The 7,131-nt window shown below is 40.6% G+C and overlaps 1 protein-coding gene and 1 long non-coding RNA gene across 2 annotated transcripts in view; both read right to left on the reverse strand.

Annotated features, from left to right (window-relative positions):
- Nucleotides 1-7,131, reverse strand: part of LOC117958237 — an 859,617-nt gene that overhangs the window by 232,913 nt on the left and 619,573 nt on the right. The gene's annotated exons all lie outside the window — the stretch shown is intronic.
- The window catches only part of LOC117958305, an 8,175-nt gene continuing 5,609 nt past the window's right edge, over nt 4,566-7,131 (reverse strand). The window contains exon 3 of the long non-coding RNA XR_004659678.1: nt 4,566-4,670. This is a non-coding gene — a long non-coding RNA (uncharacterized LOC117958305). The remainder of the gene's footprint in view (nt 4,671-7,131) is intronic.

A 7,131-nucleotide genomic window follows, 5' to 3' on the forward strand; every position in this document is an offset into this window, starting at 1 on the left:
TTGAAGAATGTTTCTTCTTCTTCTGAGTTGAAGCTGCAGAAAAAAAGACAAAACAAATCATAAAGAAAATTCAGTTCAACTTTCTTGATAATCTTCAGGCTGCACAAACTGCAAACACATCATTTCTTTGGTGGCTGATCTACACAGATTTGCGCCCTCCATAAAGTAATATGTATTACACATTTATTTTGGAAAATTAAGTTAATGTTAATACACAAACATGAACCAGAATAGCAGGTGCACTTAGAGACGTCTACTGCTTTCTTTGTGTCATTGCAGATTTCATCTACTGCAGACTGCTGATATTTCATTAAGAAATGAGAAACTGACACCAGTGATGAGTTCAAAGTTTCCATGATGTTAGTTAAGTTGCAGCAGCTGGATAACGAGGTGGAGACGAGGCTCCACTCGTTAAATGAGAGGACATCTTTAACGGTTTAATCAAAGTACTCACCTTCAACAACAAGATCAACGTAGAACGGTTGATAATCTTGATAAATACAGAAGTATTCTCCACTGTCAGCCATCGTCACATTTTTGATCTTTATGGAGGCGTTGCCTTCTTTCAGTTCTTCTGGAAAACAGTTGACTCGACCTTGGAACTGTTTGTTTTGACCTTTGACCTCTTCACTCTGACCGTTATACAGGAACACGTTCTTGTGCCATTCATCTTCCTTCTCGGGATATTTCTTCCAGGCAAACTGTTTTGACCTGAGGTCCTCCTTAGGCCCTAGGCGGCAGGGTAAAGTAACATCACTGCCTTCTTCCACTTTGATGACTTTTCGCCATTGAAAATAAAAACATGTATTAATCAATATGTTTACATGCAGAGTCATCTCTTTAATTATTGAGGCAGAAACATACATATAAGCAGAATTAAATTCCACAAATGTAGTTTAGTTTTTTCTTCAGTATAATAATTTCTGCATATTTTTTTAAACACAACCAATATATTTTACCATTATATTATTTACATTACCTACATCAAATATGATGAATAATTTTAAGAATAATGATTTAAGAATAAAATAAGATGTTCTTACTTTTCTTATGTTGTAATATGATGTAGCCCTTGGTTATAAGCACCCTTCGAGCTAGAACAACCCCACCAACAAGAGTGAGAACCACTATTAAAATAATCCATCCAGGGGAGAGCTCTGAAACAGAAGACAAAAAGATAATATTAGACTCAGAATATAACACAGATCATATCCAGCAGACTGGACATTAAACAACTGCTAAGACGCTAAATATAGAGATCTTTCTGCTGCTCTGCCCTGCGTCTTCCTCCTCACATTCATCACCTGGACTCTTCATCAGTTCCAGTCCCAAAGTAAAACAGGTCTGCTTAGAGACCCGAACCCGAAAACTTTACACATTGTAACGTGAAAATATATCTAGTGAGAACATGAAACTCCTGTTTTATTAAGTACTCAGTGTGTGGATGAATAAATTGAGAATTGTGAATCATAAACACAATTTACAGTGCTTTGCAAAGGTATTTGGCCCCCTTGAACTTTTCAACCTTTTGACACATTTCAGGCTTCAAACATAAAGATATAAACATTTTATTTTTTGTGAAGAATCACCAACAAGTGGGACACAATTGTGAAGTGGAACGAAATCTATTGGATATTTTAAACTTTTTTAGCAAATAAAAAACTGAAAAGTGGTAAATGATTGGGCCCCCTTGTGTTAATACTTTGTAGAGACACCTTTTGCTGCGATTACAGCTGCAAGTCGCTTTGGGTATGTCTATCAGTTTTGCACTTCGAGAGACTCAAATTCTTGCCCATTCTTCCTGTAAAACAGCTGGAGCTCAGTGAGGTTGGATGGAGAGCGTTTGTGAACAGCAGTTTTCAGTTCTTTCCACAGATTCTGGATAGGATTCAGGTCTGGACTTTGACTTGGCCATTCTAACACCTGGATACGTTTATTTGTGAACCATTCCTTTGTAGATGTTGCTGTATGTTTGGGATGATTGTCTTGTTGGAAGATAAATCTCCGTCCCAGTTTCAGGTCTTTTGCAGACTCCAACAGGTTTTCATCCAGAATGGTCCTGTATTTGGCTGCATCCATCTTCCCCTCCATGTGAACCATCTTCCCTGTCCCTGCTGAAGAAAAGCAGGCCCAGACCATGATGCTGCTCCACCATGTTTGACAGTGGGGATGGTGTGTTGAGGGTGATGAGCTGTGTTGCTTTTACGCCAAACATATCGTTTTGCATTGTGGCCAAAAAGTTAGATTTTGGTTTCATCTGACCAGAGCACCTTCTTCCACATGTTTGGTGTCTCTCCCAGGTGGCTTGAGGCAAACTTTAGACGAGACTTTTTATGGATATCTTTGAGAAATGGCTTTCTTCTTGCAAGCCTTCCATGAAGGCCAGATTTGTGCAGTGTCCGACTGATTGTTGTCCTATGGACAGACTGTCCCACCTCAGCTGTAGTTCTCTGCAGTTCATCCAGAGTGATCATGGGCCTCTGGGCTGCATCTCTGATCAGTCTTCTCCTTGTCTGAGCTGAAGGTTTACAGGGACCAGGTCTTGGTAGATTTGCAGTGGTCTGATACTCCTTCCATTTCAAAATGATTGCTTGCACAGTGCTCATTGGGATGTTTAAAGCTTGGGAAATCTTTTTGTATCCCAATCCGGCTTTAAACTTCTCCAGACCAGTATCTGGGACCTGCCTGGTGTGTTCCTTGGTCTTTATGATGCTCTCTGCGCTTTCAACAGAACGCTGAGACTATCACAGATCAGGTGCATTTATACAGAGACTTGATCAGACACACAGGTGGATTCTATTTATCACCATCAGTCAATTAGGACAACATAGGATCATTCAGAGATCCTCGTTGAACTTATGGAGTGAATTTGCTGCACTGAAAGTAAGGGGCCGAATAACTTTTCAGTTTTTTATTTGCTGAAAAAGTTTAAAATATCCAATAGATTTCGTTCCACTTCACAATTGTGTCCCACTTGTTGGTGATTCTTCACAAAAAATAAATTTTTTATATCTTTATTTTTGAAGCCTGAAATGTGTCAAAAGGTTGAAAAGTTCAAAGGGGCCGAATACTTTTGCAAGGCACTGTAAGTTGTACTTCATCATGGGCGGAGACTCATTCTTCCTTCTGTCTGCTCCATCCATTTCAAACCCTTCTTAGAGTATGCATACATATCACAATATCATCCAGCGTTCCCATCAGCAGCAGAATGTCACCATGTCTCAGCCCAAGCAGGAAGTAGAACCGCTTCAAATCATGGATATGAGCCTTATTACGCAATGTATTCATCCGCACACCATGTCTTCATTCAAACAGGAGTTTCATCTTCTAACAGAACAGAAAATAAAATGTTCTCCAGAACATTATAACATCTTGTAACAATTTAATTAAAGAAAATCGAACTGACCTGATCGTACTCTGGTGTAAATACCATCAGAATGATTAATGACTGAAGATAAAACAACCTCAAAACATGAGATTCATATGACTAATCTGTTGTGTTGTTTGCTTATCATAAATATACTGATAAAAATCATTATTTTAACTTACCTTTTATATGATATAATGCAAAGTGGTCCTTGTTTGCACACATTAGAGCCAGAACACCAGCTACATTAACAACAACAACAACAGCAACAACAACAGCAACAACTATAAGAACGATGGATCCAGGGGAGAGCCCTGAAACAGAAGACAAAAAGTGAATGTTAGACTCAGAATGTAACACAGATCACATCCAGCAGACTGGACATCAGTCTCCACACAAAGGACAACTCAAGGTTTGAATGTTCCTGAAAACTAAAATTCTGCAGATAAAAACAGAGGTGGAATGAATGCATAGGCATCATTTACAGGGGGGGGGGGGGGCGTACAACCTGGCCATCAAAACTATTAAAACTGGCCAGTGCAACCCCCCCAAAAACCTATAAAGATTTTATTACTGCAGCTACGTGTACAAGCTTCCACTTAGCTAAAACGGCAGTTAACGGGGCAGGTTTTAGAGCCTTTGTGTCTCTTAACAGACACACAATGCAACTAATATGTCTGTCCAACATGAACAGGGCCCTTACGTAACATCAAGATGTGTTTTCAACTTAGACATTGTTTAATTCTCCTTCCCTGTCTCCATCTTGCTGGTGGGCAGCTTGCTTGCCTGCATGGTTAAAATTGACAGTTTTTTGTCAATATGTTGTGTAAAAACTTTTTAGACTGAGCTTTGTTGGTTGATCATGTTGTAGACAGAACTGCTATTGCTGTTGTAATGCAGTATACGTTGGAAGGTAAATACTTTTTTTCCTTCAGATTGTCCTTTTGAAAATGGCCCACTCACTTTTGTAGTGGCCCACCTAAAATACTGTCTCTGCCTTTGCCACTGCTTCACACACACATTTTTAAAAATTATTCACAGATGAAATCAGGATGAGGAATAATCTTACAAGTGATGACATAGATCTCCTTAGAAACCTGATGGCTGATGGTCTCCTGTGTTGCTACACAGCAATAGTGGTCGGTCTTGGTCACAGTAGTTCTGAGAGTGATGAAGAAAAGGTTTCCTACTGGTTCTCCCTGGGTCTTCTCAGCAGGTAGTTTGTTTCCAGCACTGTCCCGCCACTCTACTTCAGGTTCTGGATAGCCCTGAACCTCACACTGCAGCAGGGACCAGTCATTTGCTTCCTCAAGTACACTGACAAATGGTTTTGGCGCCGCACCTGAACACAGTATCAACAACTCACTAGAGGACAATCAAAGCATTAAAACATTCATATTGGGATGTTTTTTCATCTATTTTCTTCACTATGGCAATTACCGAGTGAGAAAAAAACGAGAAACAATCAGAAACAAAACCAAACAAACACACACGTTGTTACAGGGTATCCTGTTGTACAGTTTAGGCACCAGCTCCACCCTGTGGGGTAATTAGGAATGTCAGTTTGTAACAGGAAGTCAGCGTTCTCTTGTGCAACCTGTGTACTTATGTTCTGCAGCATGTCAATACACGGAGCTTAACACACACTTTGTATAGCGTCCTTATTCACCAAGTTCCAACACACATCTTCCTGGAGGAAAGATGAAAACTAACATTTATACAAACTTAAAACTGACGATGGCGTGTAAATGTGTCCACTTTTAAGTGATTCATTAATAATCATACAGTACCTCCAGCTATTTATTCTGTTCATAATAAATAAAATAGCCACAGTTAAAATGTATTTAACGGTCAAAACAGATATTTATAAAGAAACGGAGGCTCGTTTAAACAAACGTTCAAAGATTAAATGTACCCCATTTGAGTTAAAACGGAAGTAAAAATAACGCTAATAAAAATCCATTCAATTCCTCGTTTAGCTTTAGCGCCACTCAACAAAACTTTCAAAATAACGTATTTTCAGTCTTTCAGACATTATAAACAAGGTTAAGGAGAGATCCTGTGAATTTCATCATATTATGACAAATTTATTGTATTTAAAATATTAAATAAATAGAATAAAAAATAAAGCTTTGATATTATGGGTAAATATATTTATCAATGCAACTCTTTGAAAGTGAGATGAACACACCTAATGAAACCTAATGACTGTTTAACAGCGATGTCATTTAAATAAATCAGTTCCTTGGTATTCTGCTATTATAAAGATTAAAATGTGTCTTTATCAAGAGGCAGAAATGTAAATGATCAAAATGATCGCAAAGAGATTAACATTAATTAGTTACTGAAATATTAGCCACTTAAAAATAAGTTTTATTATCTTGCAGACATATTTAAATGTTAAAAAAGAGCAGAAATAATGAAAGTACTCACCAACAACAAGCTTGATGTAGAATGTTTGAGGTGTTTGACGATTTGGAAAATCACAGCTGTAGACTCCACTGTCAGATATCTTTGTATTTCTGATGATTATGGAGGCGTTGCCGTGTTTCAGTTCATCTTGAAAATGAGAGACTCGACCTTTGAACTCTTCACTCTGACCACGTAGACCGTTGTTGTAATGAATGCCTGTGTTATACAGGAACACCTTCTTCAGACCTCCATCTTTCTGAGCATCATTCTTCCAGTCAAAGAGTCCAGACGTGATGTCCTCCTTGGTGCTGAGAGAGCAGGGTAACACAGCATCATAGTCTTCTACCACTTTGATGACCTTTGACGGCTCTGGAAGATAAAATTAAGTATTAAATGGTGGTACACAATTCATATATGGTTTTGAACATGTTTTCATTTGAGTAATTACTGTCTGACACAATATCTTAAAGTTTCTCTACTATATTTGGTTATAACCTTGGTAGCACAGAAATCCAGACCTGAGTTTCTGTGCAGAAGGTTCTGTGTGTACCTCAGTTTGTGTATATCTTATGGCGTATTTCCACTGCGTGGTATCTACTCGACTCTACTCGCCTTTTTTGTTTTTCCAATAAAAGAAATGTTTTTATTTAGCTATTCAAGTAGAGAGAACCTCTCCGGGAAGCATCACCTTATCGTGGTGGAGAGGTTTGTGTGTCCCTATGAACCTGAGGGCTGTGTTGTCTGGAGCTTTGTGCTCCTGGTAGGGTCTCCCTAGGCAAAGAGGTCTCAGGGGATGGGCCAGACAAAGAATGGTTCGAAGACTTCAATGGTTGAGCAAGGAAGGGATAGAGAGACCCCGCCTGGAGGAAGCCCGGGGCCCCCGTCTGGAGCCAGGCCCAGACAGTGGGCTCGTGAGCGAGCATCTGGTGGCCGGGTTTGCCACGGAGCCCGGTCGGGCACAGCCCGAACAAGCAACGTGGCACCTCTCCCTCCAGCCCATGGGCCCACCACCTGTGGGAGGATCCAGAGGCGCTGCTACATGGGTGGCAGCGAAGGTAGGGGGCTTCGACGGACCTGAACCGGGCGGAAGAGGCTGGCTCTGGGGACGTGGAATGTCACCTCTCTGTGGGGGAAGGAGCCGGAACTTGTGCGGGAGGTGGAGCGCTACCAGTTAGATCTGGTGGGGCTTACCTCTACGCACAGTCTCGGTTCTGGAACCATACTCCTGGATAGGGGTTGGATGCTGTCCTACTCCGGAGTTGCCCAGGGTGTGAGGATACTCACAAGTCCCCGGCTGAGCGCCGCTGCGTTGGAGTTTACCCCGGTGGACGAGAGGGTCGCCTCCCTACGCC

The sequence above is a fragment of the Etheostoma cragini genome, chromosome 15 (assembly GCF_013103735.1).
Source record: "Etheostoma cragini isolate CJK2018 chromosome 15, CSU_Ecrag_1.0, whole genome shotgun sequence".
Classification (NCBI taxonomy): Eukaryota; Metazoa; Chordata; class Actinopteri; order Perciformes; family Percidae; genus Etheostoma; species Etheostoma cragini.